At 36.5% G+C, this 27,128-nt stretch overlaps 1 protein-coding gene and 1 pseudogene across 2 annotated transcripts in view; one reads left to right on the top strand and one right to left on the bottom strand.

Annotated features, from left to right (window-relative positions):
- The window catches only part of CEP57L1 (centrosomal protein 57 like 1), an 80,718-nt gene that overhangs the window by 38,022 nt on the left and 15,568 nt on the right, over positions 1 to 27,128 (bottom strand). The window lies entirely within an intron of this gene.
- Positions 7,626 to 8,075, top strand: LOC115296385 (annotated as a pseudogene).

The following is a 27,128-nucleotide window of genomic DNA, read 5'->3' as shown; positions in this document are numbered from 1 at the left end:
TTCACAGTGAAACATAAGAATAGTAGAGGATGTACTAAAGCTATTTGCAATTTAGAGAGTTTTCTACTTGATAAGATGTAAAACAGTTATTTAACTCTGCCTTGATTTATTTTCCCTATAATTGACCTTAAGTAACTTAAGCTTAATAAATTGAATGGGACATTATTAATACATGAAATAATTTAAAATAATTAAAATTTCCCCAGCATACTCAAATGGGAGACTAAAACTAAAATTACACTTTTGACCCATATTTAATTTATATGTAATTTTGTTAGTTTTTGATCCAAATATCAGTATTTTACCTAAAATACTATAAAATATCCCCTTAATAGTTTATATTTAAAGTGCAAGAATACTGCTATAGACTTAAGAAGTATCATTTAAAAATTATAGCATTGTAAAATTATAAAAATATGAGACATTTGAATTGCAGAGATATTCAAAATAACTAATCTGAAGGTTAAGGTACAATCAAATTCAGGTAACTTTAGAACAGTGAAATAGAGTCTTTTTTTTTTTTTTTAAACATTACCTTGTATTTTCCTCCAAAAAGTATTAAGAGGTAACAAAGGTTAACTCAAGTTATAGTTTTCTGAAACAGTAGTGACTATATTCAAAATGTTTGAGAATATATGGAGAAGTCCATGGCCATAAGCCTGTGTAAGTCATAAATATTTGGGAGTTCTAGAATTGATATTATATTATATTATATTTTAAAACTTATGTCAGCTGCAATCTTCTCAGTTTATAGATGTATGAGCCAAAGCCCAAAGACCTTAATTAATTTGCTTAAGGTCACACAGCTCAAGTTTCCTGCACTCTAAAATCCATGACACTAGAGAAAAATATTCTCTTTTAAGGACTCTGGTTGATTTACATTTATCTAAACAGAGACTACCCTTATGGAGAGTCATCAGGAAAATGCCTCTTGGAGAGAAATGGGAGATAAGAAACACTGAATCAAAAATAAAATTATATAATCTTAGTAAAGTCTAAAAATATCATAGAGGCCATCTATTCTAACTCTTTCTTTCAATACAAACTTATTCTCACACTATCTTTAATAGGTCACTTAGGCTCTACCATATGTCTTCAGAGAGACAGAGCTCATTATCTTCATGCTGAATTCAAAGCTGCTTTCTCTGATTTTTATGGATGAGACAGATTTTAGGAGAAAAAAGTAGAGCTTCTATATTTGTTGATGTAGGTGTTGCATTGAATATTTACTGTGATAACTATTATATTACATATTGAATTCATCTAACAAAATCTTACTGCAGAATTTGGGATCATTTTCAAACTTCAAATTTCATCACTTACTGTATCTGAAATGCCTGTAAAAGAGTAATCCCATCCATCCCATGTGAGGGAAAAATTGATAAATAAAATGGAGATTACTCAATCATATGACTGATAATTCATTTCTGATTCTCAGTAGACTTGACTGGATCCAGAATACCACAGCTGAATACTGATCTAGGAGATAACTTTAGCATGCTCTGGTCACCAAAACCAGCAGATTCCTTCCTTCTAAATATCTTAGTATTTTTTTAAAAAATAATTTACCACAGACATAATACATACATGTATAGTTAAAGGAATTATAATAAAACAAATTTCTGTGTATCCACACCAAGATTAAGAAATAGTGTCACAGTACTATGGAAGTCTTCTGTGTGTCTTCCCCAATTCTTGCTTTGAATTTCATGTTACTCATTCTAATACCTATTGAGTTTTATCATATTTGTATGTATCCTTAACAATATATTGTTTGGTGTTGATGGTTTTTAAACTTTATAAATGGAATCACACTTGTTCCATTCAAAGAATCTTGCAGTACATGTTGGAATATAAAGCTGTATGGTATTCATGCTTCCTGCTGTATACTATTCTACTATATATCAGATCTTAGAAGTCATTAATTCCAATCACTCCCCTCCAGACTTCTAATACTATGATTCTGAAATTTTTAGGTCTATTTTGATTTTAGTCACACAAATTAGACAATATTGCTTTCATTTATAAAGTCAGTGTTTGCTATGTTCACCTACAAATTTTCTTTGTCCATTGTGGTGGACATTATGTGGATTCCCTTTCAGGAATGTGAACTTTTCCCACAGGTGCTGGGAATGCTGCCAGAAAGTGGCTCTTGGCTGTTGTTGGCTGTTGGCCCTCTTTGGGGTTGTTTTGTCTAAAGAATACTGTCTCAGCTAAGGTCAAGTCTCCTTCTAGGAGCAGCCCGAATCTAGTGAGGGTTAAAAGGCCTGACCCTCTTGCCTCAACTCAAGTGAACTCTGAAGGATTACCCCATCTCCAGAGCTTCCTGTAGTATCAGTGAAACCTTTGTTGGGTCTTCACTGAAGCTTGACTTCTCTGCCTAATACTGCTTCCTTCCTCTCCCTTGTTGATCCCAAGAATACGCTCTATAAACGTGTATGCTTGGAACTTTAACTATGGAATACCTCAAAGCATTCTTCTTTAAAGATTTCTATTTGTTTCTGCTAGGTCCTTAGGGCACCCCAAACCCAAGGAACCATTAAACTGAACTTTTATATTGAGATTTTCTTTTTGCTGGTGTGAATTCCAACTCCAAACCCACATCAGAGTAGAACTGTGATGAAGAGAGATTCTTTTTGTCCACTCCATTCAAAGCTAAGGATGAAACAAACAGTGACATTCTGTTTTTGTTTTTGTTTTAAGTAGGCGTCATGCCCAGCATGAAGACCAATGCAGAGCTTGAATTTACAACCCTGAGATCAAGACCTGAGCTGAGATCAAGGGTCTTAATCGACTGTAGCTACCCAAGTCTCTTAATGGTGTCATTCTGAAAAGCAGGTTATTTTCCTGTCATTAACAGAAAGTCATGTCCTTTGGGGATCCCAGCCTTACACTGCAGTGTCCAAACAACATCCAAGCTGAGCATGCCCATCAGAATTGGTCTCCTGCTCCATGCAAGCGGAAACACCTCCTTAATGCCCAGGTGTTGGGCCGTGAGGGATCAGAAGGTGACCTCAGGGGAAAAATGAGTTCTAGAGCTCCTTTATCCCCATGGAACTGGGCTTTTTCATTGCATACAGTCTCATATTTTCCCCTTACTTTGCTTCTAACTCACCCATGTCTTTCAAAAGTTGTTTTAACATTGTACACAGCATTTCTGTGTTCTTTATCAGAGGTTCCTCTGAACATTGAATCTGCCATATTGTTTGAAACTGTAACAGCTTTAGACCTACTTAAGAGATTTTAATTGCTTTAGACCAACATACAGAATAAGATTTATGCTTTTAAAAGGAAAAAGAGTTTATACCTCTCCATTCAGCTAAAGTTCTCAAAGCTACTCCATACTGTAAAGTTTTTCTTCAATAGCAGAAAGCGAATATTATTTGGCTACTCATTAATTAAATAGAATTCACTTGGAGGATTCAGAAAATAGAGTTCCTGGTAAACAATCCATAAACTGAGAATAAGAAAAACACCCCAGAGGGCATCTGACTGGCATAATCAGTAGCGTATGCGATTCTGGATCTTAGGGTTGGGTGTAGAGATTCCTTAAAGTGAAATTTAAAAAAAAAGTATACTATATATCCAAATTTTTAAAAATATGCAATGACTATAGAGATACTATAATTATTATTCTCTAAAACTTCAGAAGCAGTTTAATCATTATACTTCAATGATTATCATGTATATTTAACAGTAGCAGCAAATCTTACATTTAATATATTGACCACTTGACATTCCAATTGATCTATGTAACAATTCATAATTAACTTTTAATTAAATAGTCCTTATTGGATTTGAAAAATAATTTTTGAATGGATAAAGTTGTGGAATGGATGAAGATGTGGTATATACATACAATGGAAAATTACTCAATCATCAAAAGGAATGAAATCTTGCCATTTGCAACAACACGGATAGAGCTAGAGTGTAGCAGGCTAAGCAAAGTCAGTCAGTCAGAAAAAAACAAATACCATATGATTTCAGTCATATGTGGAATTTAAGAAGCAAAACAGACGGAATATATGGGGCAGGGAGAAAAAGAGAGAAAGTGAGGGAAATTAACCACAGAAATTCTTTACCATAGAGAAGAAACTGAGAATTGATGGAGAGAGGTGGATGGGAGCTGGGCTAAATGGATGATGTATTAAGGAGGGAACTTGTGTTGAATACTGGGTATTATATGTAATGAATCACTAAATTCTACTGCTGAAAACAATATTACACTATATGTTAACTAACTAGAATTTAAATAAAAATTTGAAAAAAAACCCCATCATTTTGCAGCCATAATAGTAAAGACTGATTTAGGCAAGAAACATTAGTGCTAAATTATTCAAAGGTGAAATTTTGATGAGAACTAAAATGTCTGCATGCTCTTAAGTGTCTCTTCCACAGATTGCTTATAAGAGGCAAGAAAAAAAGTAATAACTATATAATAAAGAAATAGAATGACACTTTAATTGGGTGATTAAAATTAACATAACCCCTAAGAGATTAAGAGGGACATCATGTGCCTGTGTATGTGAAACTCTAAAAAAGACATGTCACTTAAACAGTATTCTGGCCAGGATGCATAACCTGAATCTCAACATAACAAAACATCATTAAAGCCCCAAATGAAAAATATTTTATTTTTTATAAAGGGGGAAACTGTTTTCTTTAAAAAATGTTAATATCTTGAAAAGAATCACACTTCTGGGTATATCCAAAAGAACTGAAAGCAGGGTCTCTTGAAAAAGAATCTATACAACTATGCTTATACTGGCATCATTCACAATAGCCAAAAGGTAGAAGCCACCCAAATATCCATCAACAGCTAAACACAATATATATACATACAGTAGAATTTGGCCTTAAAAAAGAAGAGATTTTGACACATACGAAAACATGGATAAACACTGAGGACATTATGCTAAATGAAATTCGCATGCCACAAAAAGACAAATAATATATGATTCCCTTATAAAAAGTGTCTAGAGTAGTCAAACTCACAGAATCAGAAAGTAGAATGGTAGCTGAGGAGAGGAGTATGTGGGGAGCAACAGAGTTTCAGTTTTCCCAGATGAAAAAGTTCTGTAGATTGGTTACATAACAATGTGTAGTAGGGGAGACAAGTTAAAAACAAGATATGACTCAATAGGATCAGTTCTGTAACAAAAGCATACACAGAGTGTCATGGGAATACAAAAGAGATCATCTAACTTTTCCTGATTGGTGAAATAAGTAAAGCCAGAAGTAATTTAAAACTACAAACAGTTTTGAAAGAGGAGTTTAAATAAATATGCCAGAGTGGACATACACACTGGCTTTTGCTCCCTCTTGGAAACACACTAAAATAATATTAAAACACTTTTTTAAAAAAGATATAAACCTGCAAGGACATTAAAAAAACTTTGGAAAAATAGAAAACAGATGTACAAATAGTAACAGATTTAGCTAATGCAAAAAAGGCAATCTCCAAACCCAAGTAAGAAAAGTGACGTTTTAAGTTTACCCTGCAGAACCTCCAAATGGCTCAGGAATCAGCTGTACTTCTGCTAAGAGTTAAGATACAGCCAAACACTAGGAAACAGGATAAAAGTTTAGTTTAGAAGTAAATCACATGCCCAAACTCCCTTCACCTCTTTATGGAGCCAGAAGACTGCTTTACCCCCATTTAGGAGACTGGAAGTTTGTTTGTTTTCTATGAAGAGGGAATTACAGAATATCTCTGGATTGAGGGACACTCAGCACAGGTGACAGCAGGATAGACTCAAAGCAGGAACATTTAGCTCTGAGAATACTGGTAGTCTGTATATCTAAGTGGAGACAGGAAGGTCCTTAGGGAGGGAATATGACTAGTTCAAGTGAACAAAGATACTAAAGATGATAAGATAAATGGATTGGATGGATTTGGAGTTTCCAATCTGTTTTTTAGTGCCTGACTCTGAGACAGAAGTTGTTTGTTTAAATCAAGGCTTAGCTAATCAAAATCAAGACATTGAGGAAGGATGTGAAAGGCAGAGACCAAAACAAGCAAACAGTGGGTTAACAAAAACACAAAATTTAGAAATACTTATTTAGTAGAGATAGAATGTAAAATAATTGAGGGACGTGATAGACCCTAGTGAATTTGGCTGGAGCAAGTGAGTAAATGCTGGCAGTAAGAGATGGCTAAAAAGGCATGCAAAGGCCAAACCACAAAAGATTTTGTACATCACGCTAAAGAGTTTGTTTTCTATAGGATTGGGCAATGTGGAGCTAATGAAAGATATGAAGGAAAGTAACATGATTATATTTGCATTCTCACAAGGTTATTCAGATGGGTGTGAGACAGACAGACTGGAGAGGAAAGAATTATTGGCAGGTGGACAAATTAAGAGGTTGCTGAAGTAATCAAGACAAGGAAAAATATAGGCCTGAATTAAGACTGATGTAGATACGATAAACATTAAAAAAAAGACACTTAGGAGATATAATCGAGGGGCACCTGGCTGGTTCAGTAAGTTAAGTGTCCAACTCTTATTTCTGGTTCAAGATTTCATGGTCCATGAGATTGAGCCCTGCATCAGGCTCTGCACTGACAGCATGGAACCTCCTTGGGATTCTCTTTTGCCTTTTCTCTGTGCCCCTACCCCACTAGTGCTCTCCTTTCCGAATAAACAAATAACCTTGGAGGAGGAGGAGGGGGAGGAGGAGGGGGAGGAGGGAGAAGAAGAGGAAAAGGAAGAAGAAGAAGAGGAGCACCTAGGTGGCTCAGTCTGCTAAGTGTCTGACTCCTCATGTTCCAGCTCAGGTCATGATCTCACAGTTTGTGAGTTTGAGCCCCACATCAGGTTTGTTGCTGTCAGTGCAGAGCCTGGTTTGGATCCTCTGTCCCCCTCTCTCTCTGCCCCTCCTCCCCAGCCCCCCTCTCAAAAATGAATAAACTTTTAAAATAAAAATGAAAATGAAAAGAAGATTCAATCTAAAGGACCTAGGAACCAACTAGATATGTGAAATGGGGAAATAGGGAAAAGAATAAAAAATACTCCCCAAATTTTCACTTGGGCAAGTGAAGAGATGGTGGTGGCATTCATGGAAATCAGAAATAATATAAAAGGTGGTATAAGTGTGATGGAAAACAATGAATTCTGTTTTAGGTATGTCAAGTTTGAGATGCTTACAGAAGCAGCTATTCAGCAATCAGACTGAAACATGGGTCTAGTGTGTAGGTAAGCAAGCTAGGCTAGATCTAGAGATACAGATTTGGTTATCAATTAGGTCACCCAAGTAGAGTGTAAAGATTAGCAATTTTTAGTGTGTGTGCCTGGAAAGGGGCAACTGAGATTCAATGTCTTTGTCCATGAAAGAGCTGTTATCTATCCATTGTGGGGCCCCTCAGACATGTGGAGGCAAAATTTTAAGAGGTTAAGAATTACAGACTTAGGAGAGAAAAAGGTGGAGCTCAGAACACTGAAGACCACTGCTGGGAGGAGTTATAATGGTGGAGTAGTAAGGGAACCCTGGACTTGCTTCATCCCGTCAACACAGATCAACATCAAATCATTTCGAATTTCTACAAAATTGATCTGAGGATCAAGAGAACTATCTGCACAATTAGAAGGAGAGAATGTGGTAGGTACGAAGTGCAGAGATGTGAAATGGGGGAGAGAAAAGTCAAACTACTACAGAGGGAAGGGAGCTGCCCTTTCCATGGAGAGGCGGGGAGAGAGAGCAGCATATCAGGTTTGCATAAGAAAAAACCAGACACTAGAAATTGCAAGAGACCAAGAGAGCTGGAGCCTCAAATGCCAGATAGTCCACATCTGTCATCTCTTGGAAAATCAGATTCCTCTTTCTCTGAAAACTCTGGACTATTTTATGAAGATGAATCCCTGGAGAAATATTTGAATGATATGAGCAAGGGAATTAATCTAATGTTGTCTACATATGCAAAGATCTTAAGTGAGAAAGCAGCAGTAGATGCATCTTATATTGATGAGATAGATGGACTCTTCAAAGAAGCCAATACTATTGAAAACTTTTTAATACAAAAAAGAGAGCTCCTGAGACAGAGATTTACAGTGATTGCAAACACACTGCACAGATAAGACTGTGTATTTAAAATAAGATGAGAATTTAAGCCCATTATTGTTGTGTTAAAAGAATGACATTTATGCTTTGAAAGTTCTCTAGTTATTAAGGAAAATGTGTACCTTAAACATAGAAAGGGAAACTCCTTGAATTTCTTTTCTAGATTTAAAAGGGGGTTTATGTTGGACAATAAAATGAAGTACATAGCTTTTTTTTGAGTGTTAAATATTTGGCATATTTCATAAAAGTGTAAATTATTTAAATTATATGTAGGGTTTTTTTTTTCCTTAAACTTCCTAGCCTTTCTTAAATTTCTAAAAGAGGACTCAATGAGTTAATTTGATAATGTGTAACAATATTGCACTTTTTCTTTTGGAATACTCTGTCTAAACAGCAGATAGGTAGCTATGGAGATAGTCTTAAAATGTTTTTCATGGTCAGTATCATAAAAAAAACTAAAACCTAAAGGTAATTTGTCCAGTGTCACAATATGTAATAAAAAATAGCAAGGGTATTGCTATTTATGTTACCATTTGATTATTTTCACTATTAGTTACAGCATATGACTAATAAAAATTCTTGGTTTAAAATTTAAAAAAAAAAGAAAGAAAAAGAAAAACACATTCCTAAAACCAGTGACTGGGGAATTGAGAGGTACTGACTATGGCAAATTTTTACAAACAGTAGAGCTCAAATTCTGAGATTTTATAAGTCCATGCCATTTGCTGAAGTTGAGCCTGGGTAGGAACTGGTACTCATGGTGAGAAGGAGAGCAGAGACCTGGGAGTGGACAGAAGACAGTATAGAATGGAGATCCCTTGGGTCACACTGGGAAGAAATATTCCCCTTCCTGTAGTACATATCAAGAGGGACCTGCCCTCTCCAAGGACGAAGCAACTGTCAGGTGCCAATGAGCAGCTGTTCAACAACGGGACAAAGTGTGTGCAGAGAGCAGATAACCTGGTCATAGCTTTTTGCTTTGCTTCACCATAAACTCCAGGAATGTGTGCAGCCATGGGACTGCTTTTTTGGGACAGAAAACTGCCAGGTACAGCACTACAAGGCTTTCCTCTGGAGGAGGGGAGCACATTGTGACTTGCTGGATCCTTTAAGATTTGGAGTTTTGAATCCCAGATGCACAGCAGAGATAAAACACAGGAGAACTGTGGTACTGGGCAAGCTGACGACCCAGCCACAGACAGGTTGAGGGTAGGGATATGACAGAAGCCTGGGACACAGGAGGGGAGACTGCTTTTCTGTGAGGATTTCCTGAACAGTAGTGAGTGAAAGCTCCCCTCCTCAGGGACAAGAGAGTGGGGTGATGCCATCCATTCCCTCCCACCAGCACAGCTGAACATCAGTGAGCAACACATGCCCCTTGTGTAGGATACAGCCACTTACACCAACACCTACCCTGCTGTGCCCTGCAGGAGTATCTTTACTAGGGTAGGTCTGATTGTGAGCCAGTGCAGAGGACCATGAACCAAGTCTATTGATCATACAATGCTCCAGTATATCAGTTTTAGTTCTGGTGGACCAGGCTTTCTTTTTCTTTTTCTTTTGGAATCAAGCTTATAGTTTTTTCTTGGTTTGGGTATTTTTTTATTTCCTTTCCTGTTTATTGGATAAGGCTTCTTTCCTTTCTTTTTCTTTGGAATCAGGCTTATAGTTTTTTTTTTAATTTATTTAAATTTCAGTTAGTTAATAGACAGTGAGATATTGGTTTCAAGAGTAGAATTCAGTAATTCACCCTTTAAATACAACACCCAGTGCTCATCACAACAAGTGCCCTCTTTAACAACCATCGCCCATATTCGGGCTTATAGTTTTTTGTTTCTGTTTGTTTTTGTTCCTTTCTCTTTTAGATCAGGATTTTTTTTTTTTAATCAGGTTGACTTTTAAAAAACAAATCAAAGCACAACTAGTTAAATGTACAAACACTCCTCACTGCAAGGAGGAACTCTGCAGGGGACTAACCTGTGAAAAAGAGCACCACAACACAACAGCAGAGTACATACAGCATACACCAGAAACACCTCCTGAAACACCAGACCCTGAAGAGTGTATGACCCCTTCTTTATATAGCATTACACTCAGAGCAGGAAACACAACAAGCTTTCATACCATTCAGAAGACAGAAACCTAGACAAAATGACAAGATGAAGGAATTCTCCACAAAACAAAGATCAAGAAGAAATCATAGCCAGAAATTTGCTCAAAACAGATATAAGCAATATATCTGAACACAATTTAGACAACAGTCATAAAAATACTACTTAGGATTGACAAAACCATAGATGACGCCAGAGAAACCCTTGCTGCAGAGATAAAAGACTTAATAACTAGTCAGGCCAAAATAAAAATTGCTATAACTGAGATGCAAAACTGTCTGCTTTGCTTTTGCTTTGCATAATATACTCTGGCTTCAGTCATGTTATTGTAAATGGCAAGATTTTACTCTTTTTGATAGCTGGTAGTATTCTATTATATATAATTACCACATCTTTATCCATTTATCAGCTGATGGACATTTGGGCTCTTTCCATAGTTTGGCTATTGTTGATAATGCTGCTATAAACACTGGGGTGCCTGGCCCCTTCAAATCTTTATATTTGTATTCTTATGGTAAATACCCAGTAGTGCAATTGCTGAATTGTAGGGTAGTTCTATTCTTAGGTTTTTAAAAAAATGTTTATTTACCTTTGTGAGAGAGAGACAGAGAGAGACAGAGACAAAGAGACAGAGAACAAGGCGGGGAGAGTCAGAGAGGGAGAGAGACACAGAATCCAAAGCAGGCTCCAGGCTCTGTGCCAGCACAGAGCCCAACGCAGGGCTAGAACTAAGAAGCCATGAGATCATGACCTGAGCCAAAGTCAGACACTCAGCAAACTGAGCCACCCAGGTGCCCCATCTATTTTTAGTGTTTTGAGGAACCTCCATACTGTTCTCCAGAGTGGCTGCACCAGTGTGCATTCCCGCCAACTGTAAGAGGGTTCCCCTTTCTCCATATTATAGCCAACATTTGTTGTTTCCTGTGTGATATCTCATTGTAGTTTTGATTTGTATTTCCCTGATGATGAGCGAGTTGAGCATCTTTTCATGTGCTTGTTAGCCTTCTATATGTCTTCTTTGGAAAAGTGTTCAGGTCTTCTGCCCATTTATTAGCTGGGTTGTTCATTTTTTGGGTGTTGAATTTGATAAATCCTTTATAGATCTGGATAGTAACCCTTTCTCTGACATACCACTTGCAAATATCTTCTTTCATTCTGTAGGTTGCCTTTTAATTCTGTTGATTATTTCCTTCACTGTGCAGAGGATTTTCATCTAGATGAAGTCCCAATAGTTCATGTTTGATTTTGTTTCCCTTGCCTCTAGAGGCATGTCTAGTAAGAAGCTGCTACGGCAAGGTCCAAGGGGTTGCTACCTATGTTCTTCTCTAGGATTTTGATGATTTCCTGTGTCCCATTTAGGTCTTTCATCCATTTTGAATTTATTTTTGTGTATGGGGTAAGACAGTGGTCCAGATTCATTCTTCTGCATGTAGCCGTCCAATTTTCCCAATATCACTTGTTGAAGAGGCTGTCTTTTTTCCATTGGATATTCTTTCCTGCTTTGTCAGATTAGTTGACCATATAGTTGTGGGTCCATTTCTGGGCTCTCTCCTCTGTTCTGTTGATATATGTGTCTGTTTTTATGTCAGTACCATACTGTCTTGATGATTACAGCTTTGTAATATAGGCTTGAAGTCTGGAATCGTGATGCCTCCTTCTTTGCTTTTTCTTTTTCAACATTATTTTGGCTCTTCAAGGTCTTTTCTGGTTCCATACAAATTTTAGAATCGTTTGTTCTAAGCTCTGTGAATAATGTTGGTGGTATTTTAATAGGGATTCCATTGGGTGTAGATTGCTTTGTGTAGTACAGACATTTTTTAACAGTTTGCTTTTCCAATCCATGAGCATGGAATGTTTGTCCATTTCTTTGTGTCCTCTTCAATTTATTTAATGAGTGTCCTATAGTTTTCAGAAAACAGGTCTTCACCTCTTTTGTTAGGTTTATTCATAGGTATCATATGATTTTTGGTGCAGTTGTAAATGGGATTGATTCCTTGATTCGTCTCTGCTGCTTTATTGTTGGTGTGTAGAAATGCAACATTCCTGTACATTGATTTTATATCCTGTGTCTTTGCTGCAATTTTTAGGTGGAGTCTTTTGGGCTTCCTACATAGGAAGACTTTCACGCAGTCTGCAAAGAGTGAAATTTTGACTTCTTCCTTGCCAATTTGGATCTTTCATTTCTTTGTGTTGAGTGACTGCTGAGACTAAGACTTCCAGTTCTATGTTAAATAGTAATGGTGAGAGTGGACTTCCCTGTCTTGTTTCTGACCATAGAGGAAAAGCTCTGTTTTTCCCCACTGAGGATATTAGCTGTAGGTCTTTCATATATGGCCTTTATGATCTTGAAGTATGTTCTTTCTATCCCTACCTTCTTTTTTTAAATTTCTTATAGATATATAATATTTTTTTTGAGAGATAGACAGAGAGCAAGCAGAAAAGGCAGAGAGGGAGAGACAGAATCCAAAGCAGGCTCCAGGTTCTGAGCTGTCAGCACAGAGCCCAATGTGGGGCTCGAACCCATAGACTGTGAGATCATGACCTGAGCCAAAGTCAGACGCTCAACCAACTGAGCCACCCAGGCACCCCAGCCCTAATTTCTTGAGCACTTTTATTAGAAAGGATGCTGGATTTTGTCAAATACTTTTTCTACATCTATTAAGAGGATAATATGGTTCTTATCCTTTCAATTATTAATGTAGTGTATCAAGTTGATTGATTTGTGAATATTGAACCACCCCTGAAGTGCAGGAATAAATACTACTTGATCGTAGTGAATAATTCTTTTAATGTACTGTTGGATTTGATTTACTAGTAACTTGTTTAGAATTTTTGCATCCATGTTCATTAAGGATACTGGCCTCTCATTCTCCTTTTTCAGTGGGGTCTTTGTCTAATTTTGGAATCAAGAATCAAGGTAATGCTGGCCTTGTAGAGGGAGTTTGGAATCTACCTTCCATTTGTATTTTTTGGGAACAGTTTCAGAAGAATCAGTATTAACTCTTCTGTAAATGTCTGGTAGAACTCCCCCAGGAAGTCATCTGGTCCTGGACTCTTGTTTGTTGGAAGATTTTTGATTACTGATTCAATTTCCTTACTAGTTATAGGTCTGTTCAAATTTTGTATTTCTTCCTGTTTCAGTTTTGGTAATTTGTCTGTTTCTAGGAATTTGTCCATTTCTTCCAGATTGCCCAATTTATTTGCATATAGTTTTTCATAATATTCTCTTATGATTATTTGTATTTCTGTGGTGTTGGTTGTGATCTCTCCTCTTCCATTTGTGATTTTATTTATTGGAGTCCTTTCTTCAAAGAGTCCCCTTTAATATTTCTTTCAGGGTTGGTTTAGTGATTACAAATTCCATTAGTTTTTGTCTGGGAAACCCTTTAACTTTCCTATTCTGAATGATAGCTTTGCTGGATTGAGTATTTTGGGCTGCAGATTTTTCCAATTCAGCACATTGGGTATATTATGCCACTCCCTTCTGCTTTGTCAAGTTTCTGTTGAGACATCTGAAGCTAGTCTTACGGGCCTTCCCTTGTAAATTAGGGACTTCTTTTGTCTTGCCACTTCTAGGATTTCTTTTCTTTATTGCTACATTTTGCAAATTTAATTACAATATGCCTTGATGTTGGCCTTTTATTGATTTTTGATAGAAGTTTGTATCTCCTGGATCTGGATGTGCTTCCTTCCCTGGATTAGGGAAGTGTTCAGCTATTATTTCTTTAAATAAATTTTCTGCCCCCTTTTTTTTCTCTTCCCCCTGGGACTCCTGTACTACAAATGTTATTATATTTGATGGAGTCACTGAGTTCCCCAAGTCTATTCTCATGTTCCATAGTTGTTTTTTTCTTTGGTTCAGCTTCATTATTTTCCACTATTTTATCTTCCCTATCACTCATTCATTCCTCTGCTTCTTCCATCCTTGTGCTCACTGAGCAAGTTTATTTTGAATCTCAGTTATTATATTTTTTCATTTCTATTTTTTAACTCTGTGTTAAGGACCTCCCTGAAGTCTTCCATTCTTTTCTCAGGCCCAGCAATATCCTTATGATTGCTGCTTTAAATTCTTGATGAGGCATGTTACTTATATCTGTTTTGCTTAGATCTCTGGCCATGACCTTATCTTGTTTTTTCATTTGGGATGGATTCCTCTGTCTTGGCATTTTGTCTAAATCTCCATCTTCTTCCTTGTATTAAAAACACTGTTATATTTCCTGCTCTGAGAGTAATGGCTTTATGAGGAAAAAGGTCATATAGTGTCCAGGGCCTGGCCTTTCATAAGACAATTCTGTGTGCACTTTGCTGCTGTATTTGGCTGCTCTGTCCTTCATGCCAGTAGTCTGCACAGACTCTTCTTGTCTACAGTGGGCAGTGTTTGGTCCTTGGAAGGAATGTGGTGTGTTTAACTAGGTGTGCTCTGGTCTGCTTGTTAAATGAGACCAGTCCACTTCCATTAGGACTGAATCACTACATAACTCTCTGGTTGGGAGACATGATGTGGGCAGGGGTTTCTGCTGGTCTTCTGGGGAAGGGGTGTACCAAGCTTGGACTGAGACAAACTTGAGCAACAAGGGCAGTACTGATAGAATGGAGGAATGTGGGACTTGGTATAAGCAGGTTAGGCATCTAGTGTCGTTGCTATGTTGTTTACCCTAGGTGGCTCTGTGTTTATGCTGAGGGGCTGGGGAGGCAAATGGTGCCCATCTGCTCCTTTGTCCCTGGAGAGGCGTCTTCATGCCTGATGTTCTCAGGGAAGTACTACAAGAAGGGTGAATAATCTCCTCTCTATGTGTCCTAGGCATTTTTCAGATGACTGTTTCCATGTTGTCTGACCCTAGGTTGTTTGCCTGCCTTCTCTCCAGGAGCAGCGTAGTGCCCTCAAGGCTAAGCACACAGACCTTTAAAACTCCAATCCTCAAGTCCTGCTAGTTATGACTCATTAAAATCAATCCCTCTCATTTTCCCAGCCAATGGCTTTGGGGAGGTGTTCTTCTTGTGCATTCCCCTCACACTAGTTCTCTTAAATGAGTTTGGATAGGAGATGATTACACAAGTACAATATGCAACAAAACAATACTTGGGTTTTTTTAAATGCCAGTCTTTTACAAATATTTTATAAATTAAAATATAGCATATAATTTATGTGCACAGTTAATTCAACTCAATGCCATGCTATAAGAACTAACTGACTTCCAAGCAAACATCAATTGTCGAATTTAAAACATCTAAGTTATGAACATTTTATTTAATAATTAGGAAGTTAGATTTTTTCCTTACTGAACTTATAAGTTTAGAACCTAACAATGTCTGATATTACTTAAATTATTAGATTCCATCACCTTTACCTGTAGTTTACTTTGAATATTCAGTTGATATGAAAATGCTTCTGATTTAATATAAAGTGAATAAAGAAGAATATAAAATTATATAATTATAGTCCAGTTTTTAAAAGCAATAAAGATAATCATATATAAAAGGCTAGTAAATATATTAAAATGTTAATAAACAGGAGATTTTCATTTTCTAATTTCAACTTTCTGACACATTCTTTATAATAAACACATAACAATTTTCTATTAAGCAACAAATATTTTTACTAAAATAGTTTCTCTTAACTAGATTTCTGCAGAGGTAGACAATAGCTAAAGATGTACAGTATTGATTATTTATATAGGTATCTGTTGGGACACTTACATCTCAGTTTTAAGGATCTTATGCCTTCTATAGCAATATAAACTCAGGGAGGGCAATTATGTTAATTTCTTTTGTAAGTTCCTGCAGTCAAAACTGCTGTGTTCTGTAAAGAGGCATGGTATCCTCAGGGCCTAACAACAACAAAAATTTGTAAAGTGGATCCCCTGAAACTAATTTGTTAGATCAACAAATTTTCCCTACTTCTCTGTGCTAACGTTTGTTATGGCTAAACCCAACAATTCTGTAAATACTATCCTAAGTTTTAAAAATAACCATATATTGTACCTTGGGATATACTTTTGCATATGATGTCTTATTATAATATCATTTTATTTTAGTAAATCTTTGACAAATAATAATAAATAACAAATAATAATAAATAATAAATATTTGACAAATCAGGATTTAAAAATATTGCTGGTAATATTTCTGCAGAAAGGTCTTTCTTTTTAATAAGTTATTTTGAAAGAGTTTCAACATTCTTCTAATATTTATTATACTTATCTGTTGAACATAACTACTTCTAACCATTTCTCTTTAGAAAGGTTGATGACAAACTTACTGAATGTAGAATTTCTAAATTAAGCCAACAAATAATGAATTTTAAAGTTAGTAGTACTCGTATTAATTGCTACAAATTCACTTCTTCAACCTATTACCTCCTCCCGCAACCAGCCACACCAGCATCCAAAAACACAGACTGGGCACATTCAGTAGTTAGAATTAACTATAGGAGGGCACTGATTACACAGGCAGACCATGGAGGGGATGAACTGTTGGACAATTATAAATAACTAAAGTTCACCTATTTAACTGCCAACATTTATTTGTTAGGGTCAACGAGTTTTAAAATAAATATTTCTAAAATGTTTAACATACTTTCCTTCGTTTTAGGCCAAATATACTCAACATAACTTAACCTTTGGGATGACTTAGTATATCACATAGCATTTTAATTATATACTATGATACCTAGAGAACCACACTGATAACGTACTGGACTATATGTCCCTTCACTGGAAAGTTCCAGACTTACAGATTTTGTTTTCTGCCTTCTCACCTCTTGCTATCTCTTGTGTTCCAGTCTCCTTTTGTCTGTTTACCTGTCTCTAATAGAATATCCCTCCCCTTTCTAATTGAGTTTCCCAATCTATAGCAAAATAATAAGAGAGTCAATTTTCATTCATTGGCCATTCAGAGATGAAAATTATAGTCCCAGGTAGTCCTTAAAGAATTCAGAGTTTAATTATACCACAAAGAGTGTTATGGGAACCCAGAGAATCATCATCTAAGAGAGTTGGCTTCCTGGAGGAGATAGTTTTTAAATGGAGATATGACAGATGAATGAGTAGGATTTGATAGGCAAAAAAAGTGAGAGAATGGGTAGCAGAGAAGATCAAGTGTACAGTAAAAAGATACCACAGAGTAATAATAAAAAATACCTTACATTTATTGAAAATTATTATAAATTAACTTAGTGAAATCATCATAATAACTCTACCACACATAATTTTTCCCATTTTAAAGATTAGTAAACTGTGGCACAGAAAAACTATTTTGCCAAGTTCACACAACTAGTTAAGTGGCAAAGTCAGGATATGGACTTAGGCAGTCTGGCTCTAAAGCTCACCCTTTTAACCACCATGCTTCTTGCTTAATTATGCAGTTATGAAAGCAAGAGAGAATCTGCTGTTTGGGGAAATCTACTACAAGTAATATAAAAAGCTAGAAGATTACAAATGTGTCTGAGTGTTGCAGAACAATAAGGCAAAGACTAGCTAGGAAGGGGTTTGTAGGCCAGGCACATAGGTTTGGATTTGACACCATAGGCACAAGAGGAATCCAGCAGTGGAATAGTAAGATCAGATTCCCTTTAATAAAGATTTCTGTAAGACCTGAATGAAGAAAAGCAACCAGAGGCTAGAAATCCATTTAGGAGGCTATTCCAAAACTCTGTGTGAGAAGTGATAAAGACCTGAACCAAAGCAACAGAAATGGGAATAGAAAGGAGAGGACCAATTAGAGACAAATAGGATGTTGAGCTCATAGAATGTATGACCTAGATGAGGAAAATCAATGAGAGGGAGAAAGTAAACAAAGCTGTAGTCAAGGCAGAAAACAGATGGATGGTGGTGAAGGTGGTATAAAATGGCATTCATTTTAGGAATAGAAAACCCAGAAATGGGGGCAGCTAGTTGGCTTAGTCGGTTGAGCGTCTGACTTTGGCTTAGGTCATGATCTCACTATACATGGGTTTGAGCTCTGCATCAGGCTCTGTGCTGAACGTTTGCTCAGAGCCTAGAGCCTGCTTCAGATTTTGTGTCTCCTTCTCTCTCTGATCCTCCTCTGCTCATGCTGTCTCACTCTGTCTCTCAAAATAAATAAATGTAAAAAATATTTTTAAGAAAAATTTAATTTAAAAAAAAGCCCAGAAATGGACCCACAACTATATGGTCAACTAATCTTTGACAAAGCAGGAAAGAATATCCAATGGAAAAAGTCTCTTCAACAAATGGTGCTGGAAAACTGGATGGCAACATGCAGAAGAATGAACCTGGACCACCGTCTTACATCGTACACAAAAATAAATTCAAAATTGATGAAAGACCTAAATGGGACATAGGAAATCATCAAAATCCTAGAGAACACAGGTAGCAACCTCCTGGACCTTGCCGTAGTGACTTGTTACTAGACACATCTCTAGAGGCAAGGGAAACAAAAGCAAACATGAACTATTGGGACTTGATCAAGATAAAAATCTTCTGCACAGTGAAGGAAATAATCAACAAAATTAAAAGGCAACCTATGGAATAAGAGAAGATATCTGATAAAGGGCTAATATCTAAAACCTATAAAGAATTTATCAAATTCAACACCCAAAAAACAAATAACCCAGTTAATAAATGGGCAGAAGACTTGAACAGACACTTTTCCAAAGAAGTTATCTAGAAGGCTAACAGGCACATGAAAAGATCTTCAACATCGCTGATCATCAGGGAACTACAAATCAAAACCACAATGAGATACCACCTCACACCTGTCAGAATGGCTAACATTAACAACACAGGAAACAACAGAGGTTGGCTACGATATGGAGAAAAGGGAACCCTCTTACCATGTTGGTGAGCATGCACATTGGTGCAGCCACTCTGGAGAAAAGTATGGAGGTTCCTCAAAAAAACAAAACATAGAACTGCCCTATGATCCAGCAATTGCACTACTAGGTATTTAACCAGAGAATACAAAATAAAGATTCAAAGGGGTACTCCAATGTTTATAGTGTGTGTGTGGATGTATGTACATAAATATAAATTATATATGTAAATATATATACGCACACACACATACACACTAATGGAAAAATGGAATATTACTCAGCCATCAAAAAGAATGAAGTCTTGCCATTTGCAATGACATGGATGAAATGAAAATGTATTATGCTAAACAAAATAAATCAGAGAAAGACAAACACCATTATGACTTCACTCATATGTGGAATTTAAGAAACATATGACCATATGGGAAGGGAGATAAGGGCAGAGAGGGAAACAAACCACCTGAGACTCGATGATAGAGAACAAACTGTGGGTTGATGGAGGGAGGCGGGTGGGAGATGGGCTAGAGGGTGATGGATATAAAGGAGGGCACTTTGTTGTAATAAGCACTAGGTGGTGTACTTAAGGGATGAACCAGAATTTTACTCCTGAAACCAGTATTGCACTGTATATTAACTAAAATTTAAAATTTTTAAAAAGGTGCATTTTACTCATTTGAGGTGCTTGTGGTATAGAAACAACATAAAAACAGCTAACACTTACACTCAGCTCATCATGTACCAGACCTTGGTCAAAGAACTTTCTATGTATTGATCTACAAAATCATTAAGGCAACCCTCTGAGATACCTGAGAAACTAAGTAACTGCCCAAGGTCACACAACTATTAAGTGGTTGAGTTGGGACTTGAATCCAGGTAGCCTGGGTCAGAGTGAATTCTGCCTTTAATAGAGACATGTCAGCTGTATAAATGAATTTGGCATCAAGAAAAATGGTTTAGACTAAATATAAAAATGCGGAAGTCATCAATAAATATATATGAAAGCTGAAACTATGAGTATTCACTTAGAGAGTATCCAGGTAGTTTTTCTCTAAGTATAGTCCTTCAGTCACTTAGGTATAATACCATGAGGGTTGGTTTCTTTTTTTCATTTTTTTTTTTTTTTTAGCATTTATTTATTTTTGAGAGACAGAGACAGATCATGAGCAGGGAAGAGGCAGAGAGAGAGGAACACACAGAATCGGAAACAGGCTCCAGGCTCTGAGCTGCCAGCACAGAGCCCAAAGCGGGGCTCGAACCCACGAACTGTGAGATCATTACCTGAGCTGAAGTCAGATGCTCAACCGACTGAGCCACCCAGGCGCCCCTCATGAGGGTTTTTATTAAAAGTGGAGATTAGAGAGCATCACTCAGTTCCACAGAAACACAATCTCTGGGCCCAGAAATACATAGTTTTCACTCATCAACCGATTCTTATGCAAACTAAAGTTTGAAGATCACGGATGAGAAATGAACAAAGAAATGTGTGACAATGACATTGAGTTTATTAGAAATGTGTCTACCATAAGAATAAACAAGTTCTGAAGAAGGATGGTAAGTAAAGGCCTAAACAAGTGTCTGAGGGAGTCTTTCCTCAAATCGAAGCCACCGCGTATTATAAGATGCATTGTTCTTTTGTGTACCACGAGAAAAAAAAAAATAGGAGATTCATCATATAAAGCTGAAACAGCAGTGCCTGGGTGGCTTAGTTGATTAAGCGTCCAACTTCAGCCCAGGTCCTGATCTTGCAGTTCATAGGTTCGAGCCCCACGTCAGGCTCTGTGCTGACAGCTCAAAGCCTGGAGCCTACTTCAGATTCTGTGTCTCTCTCTCTCTGCCCCTCCCCTGTTTATGCATTCTCTCTCTCTCAAAAATAAATAAACACTTAAAAAAATTTTTTAAATAAAGCTATAACAAAAGAAAGGCTACAAATGAAGAGAAGGATAAATGGGAAATAAACCCACTATGCAGAAAGAGACAGCAAAGAAACATGAAAGTTTCTATCTTTCAAGTGCCAGGCACCAAGTAGGGGGAATTTAATCCCAAAGACAGTTCTTACACAACTTTGTACTCTGAATTCACACTACCAGTGAGATTAAAAACAAACTCTCAAACAGAGAATTTAATGGTCTCAGGTTGGTAGGAGTGAAAATGACTGGTAGAGACAAATGCAAATCCTCTCTGACTTTATTCCAGGCCAATAACAATTATAAGATGTATCACTATTTTACAATTTTTTTAAGGGAGAGAAAGAGAGAGGGAGCACATGCATGAGCAGAAGAGAGGGTAAGAGGGAGAAAGAGAGAGAGAGAAGCTTAAGCAGCCTCCATGCTCAGCACAGAGCCCGATACAGGGCTCGATCCCGTGACCTGAGCCAAAATCAAAAGTCAAGCGCTCAACCCACTGAACCATGCAGGTACCCCTAGAACTTCTTTTAAATGTGAAAAACAATGTCTTACAATCACGGAACCACAGTAAATGGAATATATACCAAGCCATTCTGAATACCCAGAAATGGGGATGAAGAACTATTTTCTGGTTCTCAAATGTACTCCATGCATAATTTCATATAGGTATTGACTAGTAGTAGTAGGAATTTTTTTAGTAGTAAGAATTCTACAGTAAGAATAAGAATTATGTAAGACAAGTTGTTAAAAATTATAAAAATCCTTTTCCTTCCCATATTTAACCATTTTTTTACAATTTCCCCAAATATAAAAAGTCTTACGCATAAAAACCTAGAAAACAAAACAACAAGTGAGATCAGACCACAAGTACCCCAGAGTCCATGTAAATGCTTTAACATTCTCTGGGACTTTGAGAACTAGATTGCAAAGTTCACCACAGGCCCTGGGAACTGTCCAGACACAATGGGAGGAAGAGCAAACTTTCCTCCCGCCAAGGGCGATGATGTACAGGCCCAGTCCAACACTTGGTATTCCTTCTTCTACTCATAGGCCACAAAGGCACAAAATATTTTCATTACATGCAGGGTACTCTGGCCATTTTTAAGAAAAGTTAATCCCTTTTCAACAATGCCACCAGGAAAAATATTCATTTAGCACTTTTATAATTTTCCTGCAAAGCCGTGTACTCCTTACTCAGAAGAGCATTTTCTGTCTTTTCCAAGGATGAAATAAACACTGCACAAATCACACACCATATCTGTTCTGGGATCTTACAAAACTGCAACTTCACTACATAGCAAGCATATTATCTAAACATCATTAGAAGACTAAAATGGCATTATACAATAAGCACCAACTGATCACTGTGAGGAGTTCCTAATTAAAATTTTTTTGAATGCTTATTTATTCATTTTGAGAGAAGAGAGGGGAGTGGCTGAGGGAAAGGGAGCAAGAGAGAATCTCAAGCAGGCTCTGTGCAGTGCACAGAGCTCGAGGTGGGGCTTGAACTCATGAACCACAAGATTATGACGTGAGCTGAAATTAAGAGTCAGGAACTTAACTGACTGAACCACCTAGGTGTCCCCCCCAATTTTTTTTTTTTTTACAAAGAAACCAGTCATTCAACCAACCACTACTAGCGTCTCCCTACTTTTAGTGGGTAAAGGTCCTCAAAGTCCCTCTCGTGGCACAGTCCTATCTAGAGCAACTGATATAAGAATTCAAATGTGATTCCCACTCTTGCCACACTTTGCCAGAGCATCTCTTTCATTGAGGAAAACTGTTTCCTACCCCAGGAAAAATGTGGACTTGTATGTATGAATGTGAGTATAGGGATTTTCTAAGACTGTGGAAAATGAAGTCTCACACATCCTTATCTATGATTTAATATTCACCTTTCCGTTGAAACAAGGGAATAGTGGTTTTATAGTGCCAGTGCTGTTCTAACCATGTTATAAAAATAGTTTCTAGGTGGATCTTATGGAAAATCCACTCTCTCACTATCAGCCTACTTAGGAGTAACTTCTCAGATGAAACCTGTTAATATAGTTTGTATACTATATAATGTTTAATTCAAAAAATTTTAGTGGACTATAAGCCCACTATACAGAAGCTGCTATTAATATGTCTTTTTTTCTAAATGGTAATATATCCATAGGTAATAACACTTAAACAGCACAGAAAAGCACAAAATAAAAAGTAAAATATTTTCTATCTACTCTTAGACTCTTGATTCCCAACCATGTCTACTGCTTTCCCCTCTCTGAAGATAACAAATATCAACAGTGTCTTGAGATCAGAAAGAAAATTATTTATATGCTTACATACTTTTCTTTAGCAACTCTCCTGTCCTATACATCAATCAGCAGGCAACAGAGGAAAAGATTCATCAGATTCTGGATGCATGGTAATCTTTCTGATTATAATGCCACTGGTTCATTCCCTACCATTGCTTCCCTTTAAACTGTTGCTATTCTCAAAAAATAAATAAATAAATAAATAAATAAATAAATAAATACCTGTTGCTATTCTCTTGGATTTTGTGATGAGAGTAAACTCTTTTCTTAGCCATTTCCCCTCCATTTCTATAGATGTGAGGACTAGACTGAATCTGCAAGGTTTCACGAAGGAATATGACATAATGGAAAGAGGTCTGGATTTTATCAGAAGACCAAGATTTTTTCCCGTTTCTGACACTTATATAGCAGATAATCTTAGTTATATCATTTCTTTTCTCTTAGTTTTGAAAAATATATAGTATGTAGAAACACAGTAGTGGAAAGTAGCAGTGATAATAAAAAAAATATCATTCTTTTCTCGGAGTTCCAGTTTCCTTACAAATTAGCTCTTACAAATATTAATCTCTCACATAAATTCTTCCCTTCATTACTGTAATAATTCAACATTCTATATTTATATTTCCTTAATTCTTCTGACTTGTTAAGTTGCAATAAAATTCCTCTTTACAAAAAATATATATTCTTGACAATGAACTATTCCTTAAGTTCTTACAACTTTATATTTCTAGTAACGTTACCATTATAGGGACTTTTGTTCATATAATACATTTATGTTTCCATTCTCTCTTATAAGCAAATGTACCTATAATCTATATTATTTGATAAAGTAGTATGCATAGTGATTAAAAGGTGGGCTCTGCAGCAAGACTCCCTGGGGATAAATCCTATGTAATCTGAGGCAAGTTTCTTAAAAATTTTTGTGTTTTCCCCCATCTACAAAATGGGAATATTAAGATTATCTATTTCAGAGACTTACATATAATATAATCAGTATAAACTTCTCAGAATACAGCTTGGCTCACAGCAAACAAGCTTTTTTTTCTTCCTGGTTTGATTTTTTTTTTAGTATAGTTAACACACAATATTACATAAGTTTCTGGTGTACAAATAGTGATTCATCAAGTTTATACATTATGTTATGTTCACCACAACTGTAACTACCACCTGCCAAATCTTAGTTATTTCTGATATCTAAAAATCTTTATATTTTGGATATCACATCCAAAATGTTGCCAGTATAATCACTGATGTGCATAATACTGAGACACCACAAAATCACAAAATCCTAAAATCCTTTTGAACTATCAAAATTTAAATTATGTCCAATATTGTCTTAATATTATGCCATATTATATACCAAAGTCTCCAAATAGGTAATCCATAAATAGCCTACAAGATGACTTTTCATAAAGTAGAATACTCCATTCCCCACAATATTTAGCCTACTTACACAGTAACTTTATGTTGCTACAGTACAAACCCAATTTGTAAAACTATTATGTTCTCTATGCCCAGCCCTTCCCAAGAGACGATACTACTCTGGGGGCTGTTCTGATTTATTTGTTCTTTATTTCTGCCCACGATGATTATTTTTTAATCAAGTACTGGCTATCATTTCTCTGAATTTTAAAAGTTCATATCCATTTGAATGTCCTAGAAGTCCCTCAAACTCATATCCAAAATTTGATATATCATCTTCCCCCTAAAAACTATTTTTCTTCCTGCATTTTTAATCATGGTTAATAGTATCATCCCCCTCCTCTCGAAGGATTCAACACCTGAAACACTTCTTTAATTAACTATACTATCCCATCTTTACCACCACCGACTAGGTGCCCCAGACTCCTCTTGCATATCTATATGCTTATTATATTGAAATAATCTGTTCATGTTTTTCATCTAAACAGCAAGCCCTAAGGACAGGAATCAAGTTTCATTCATCTTTGTAATCTTAGTACTTAATTCAAAACTTAGTAAGTGCTTGCTACACTAAAATGAATTAAAAGCCATGTAGAGCTCCAAGATAAATCCTACTGATAAGTCATCTCAATATAAAGCAAAAGGAAGCTCTTCATGCCATTCAGACAAAAGTGGGTTCTAGTCACTAATATTAGTGTCTGAGTTATTCCTGCAAAAAACAACACAAACACCTGGGTTTGTCATAACATTGCTCTGCTTGGCATTCAGAAATCCATATTCATAATTCCAATTCTTTTTTTTTAAGTATTTATTTATTTTGAGAGAGAGTTCGAGGGAGAGAGAATCCCAAGAAGGCTCCACACTGTCAGCACAGAACCCAACATTGAGGCTCGATCTCATGAATCACAGATCATGACCTGAGCTGAAACCAAGATGCTTAACCAATTGAGCCACCCAAATGGCTCCAAAATTCCAATTCTTATTCCTATGAGCAAGCTGCAGTATTTTAACTACGCCAACTTCTGATCCATATATTTGAAGTAAACAACTGTTCTAAAGGGCTGAAGTAATCTACTGATGGACAGAGTTGTTGACAGGCTGATTTGTAAAGAGACACCACTAAGCCCTTACATTTTTTTCAAACCAGACTTGTTGGCACAGCTGCTAAGGTCTTAACATGAGAAACAGCATGTGTTGTTGAAAAGCACAGAGGGCAAAAGGACAAACCTGATTCTCCTGCCTAGCTGAGGCAGAAGCTTAACTAAGATAATCACAATATATTTTACTTAAAATGCACCTATGAAAATTTGTATTAGCCTCCTCTTAAATGTTCTGGTTCTTCATCAGTTTTCAATGGACATACTTCACTTTTAGCTGACAGTGCTAAATGCTGAAAGTGCCAAGGACCTTCCAATGTACTCCTAACAGCCAAAATACAAGTGGCATACAAAAGACCCTATGATGGCTAAACATGGGCTCTTTATTGCTCCTATAAACCTCCCTTACATCTGGAGGCTGTCTGTGACTGTGTGTAATTTGCTTCACTTAAAATTGATACGACTTTTCAGTAAAGCTAATGTTAAAAATCTGCATAATTTTCAGTTGTCATTCCATTTTAATTCCAATAGTACTTGCTGAGTGTCTAACTTGTGCCAGTGTTTTTGCTAAGAGATAGAACTGAAAAGAGAAAAAGGTCATAGTCTCAGGGGGAAAAAAAATGAAATGCCTTAACAACTCAGGGCTTTGAACTTGTTTTAAACTAGTACAAATTTGTGCCTCACAAAAAGTGTGGCTGACCATTCAGTGCTGATTTCATCATGACAGTTGGCCAAGTTTGCTGGTCCAGCCAAGAACAAGCCTGGGTAAGAGATGTAGCCTCCTTTAATATGACCGACTTTCATCCTTTAGTTAAAAGCTTCCTATCAGCTGCAAATTACAGCCCATCAAAAGATACAGTAGGGTTCTAGCATGACAAAACCAAAAGATACAGCTGAAGGCATTTGCAATGATAAGTTCGATCACTGGCAATATTCTTATGTACATGAATACTGCATACAACTTCTTTTATTTACATTATGTATAAATCTATGATACTTCACTGTGCTAGTTGAGAAAGTGAAAGTATTTAAAGAGAGATTTGAACTGGGACATAAAGCAGCCCTCCATAAGTATAAACAAATAGAGATCATACCATGCACACTTTCAGATCACAATGCTATGAAACTTGAAATTAACCAAAGGAAAAAGTCTGGAAACTTCCAAAAATATGGAGGTTAAAAACCACCCTATTAAAGAATGATTGCGTTAATCAGGCAATTAGAGAAGAAATTAAAAAATATATGGAAACCAACAAAAACGAAAATACAACAATCCAAAATCTCTGGGATGCAGCCAAGGCAGTCCTAAGAGGGAAGTATATTGCAACCCAGGCCAATCTCAACAAACTAGAAAGAGCGCAAATTCAAAAACTAACAGAGAATCTACTGGAACTAGAAAGGAAGCAGCAAGAGCACCCCAAACCCAGCAGAAGAAAAGAAATAAT

Source organism: Suricata suricatta, chromosome 7 (genome assembly GCF_006229205.1).
Source record: "Suricata suricatta isolate VVHF042 chromosome 7, meerkat_22Aug2017_6uvM2_HiC, whole genome shotgun sequence".
NCBI lineage: Eukaryota > Metazoa > Chordata > Mammalia > Carnivora > Herpestidae > Suricata > Suricata suricatta.
The sequence above is the reverse complement of the archived record's forward strand: the minus strand, read 5'-3'. Positions and strand labels throughout refer to the sequence as shown.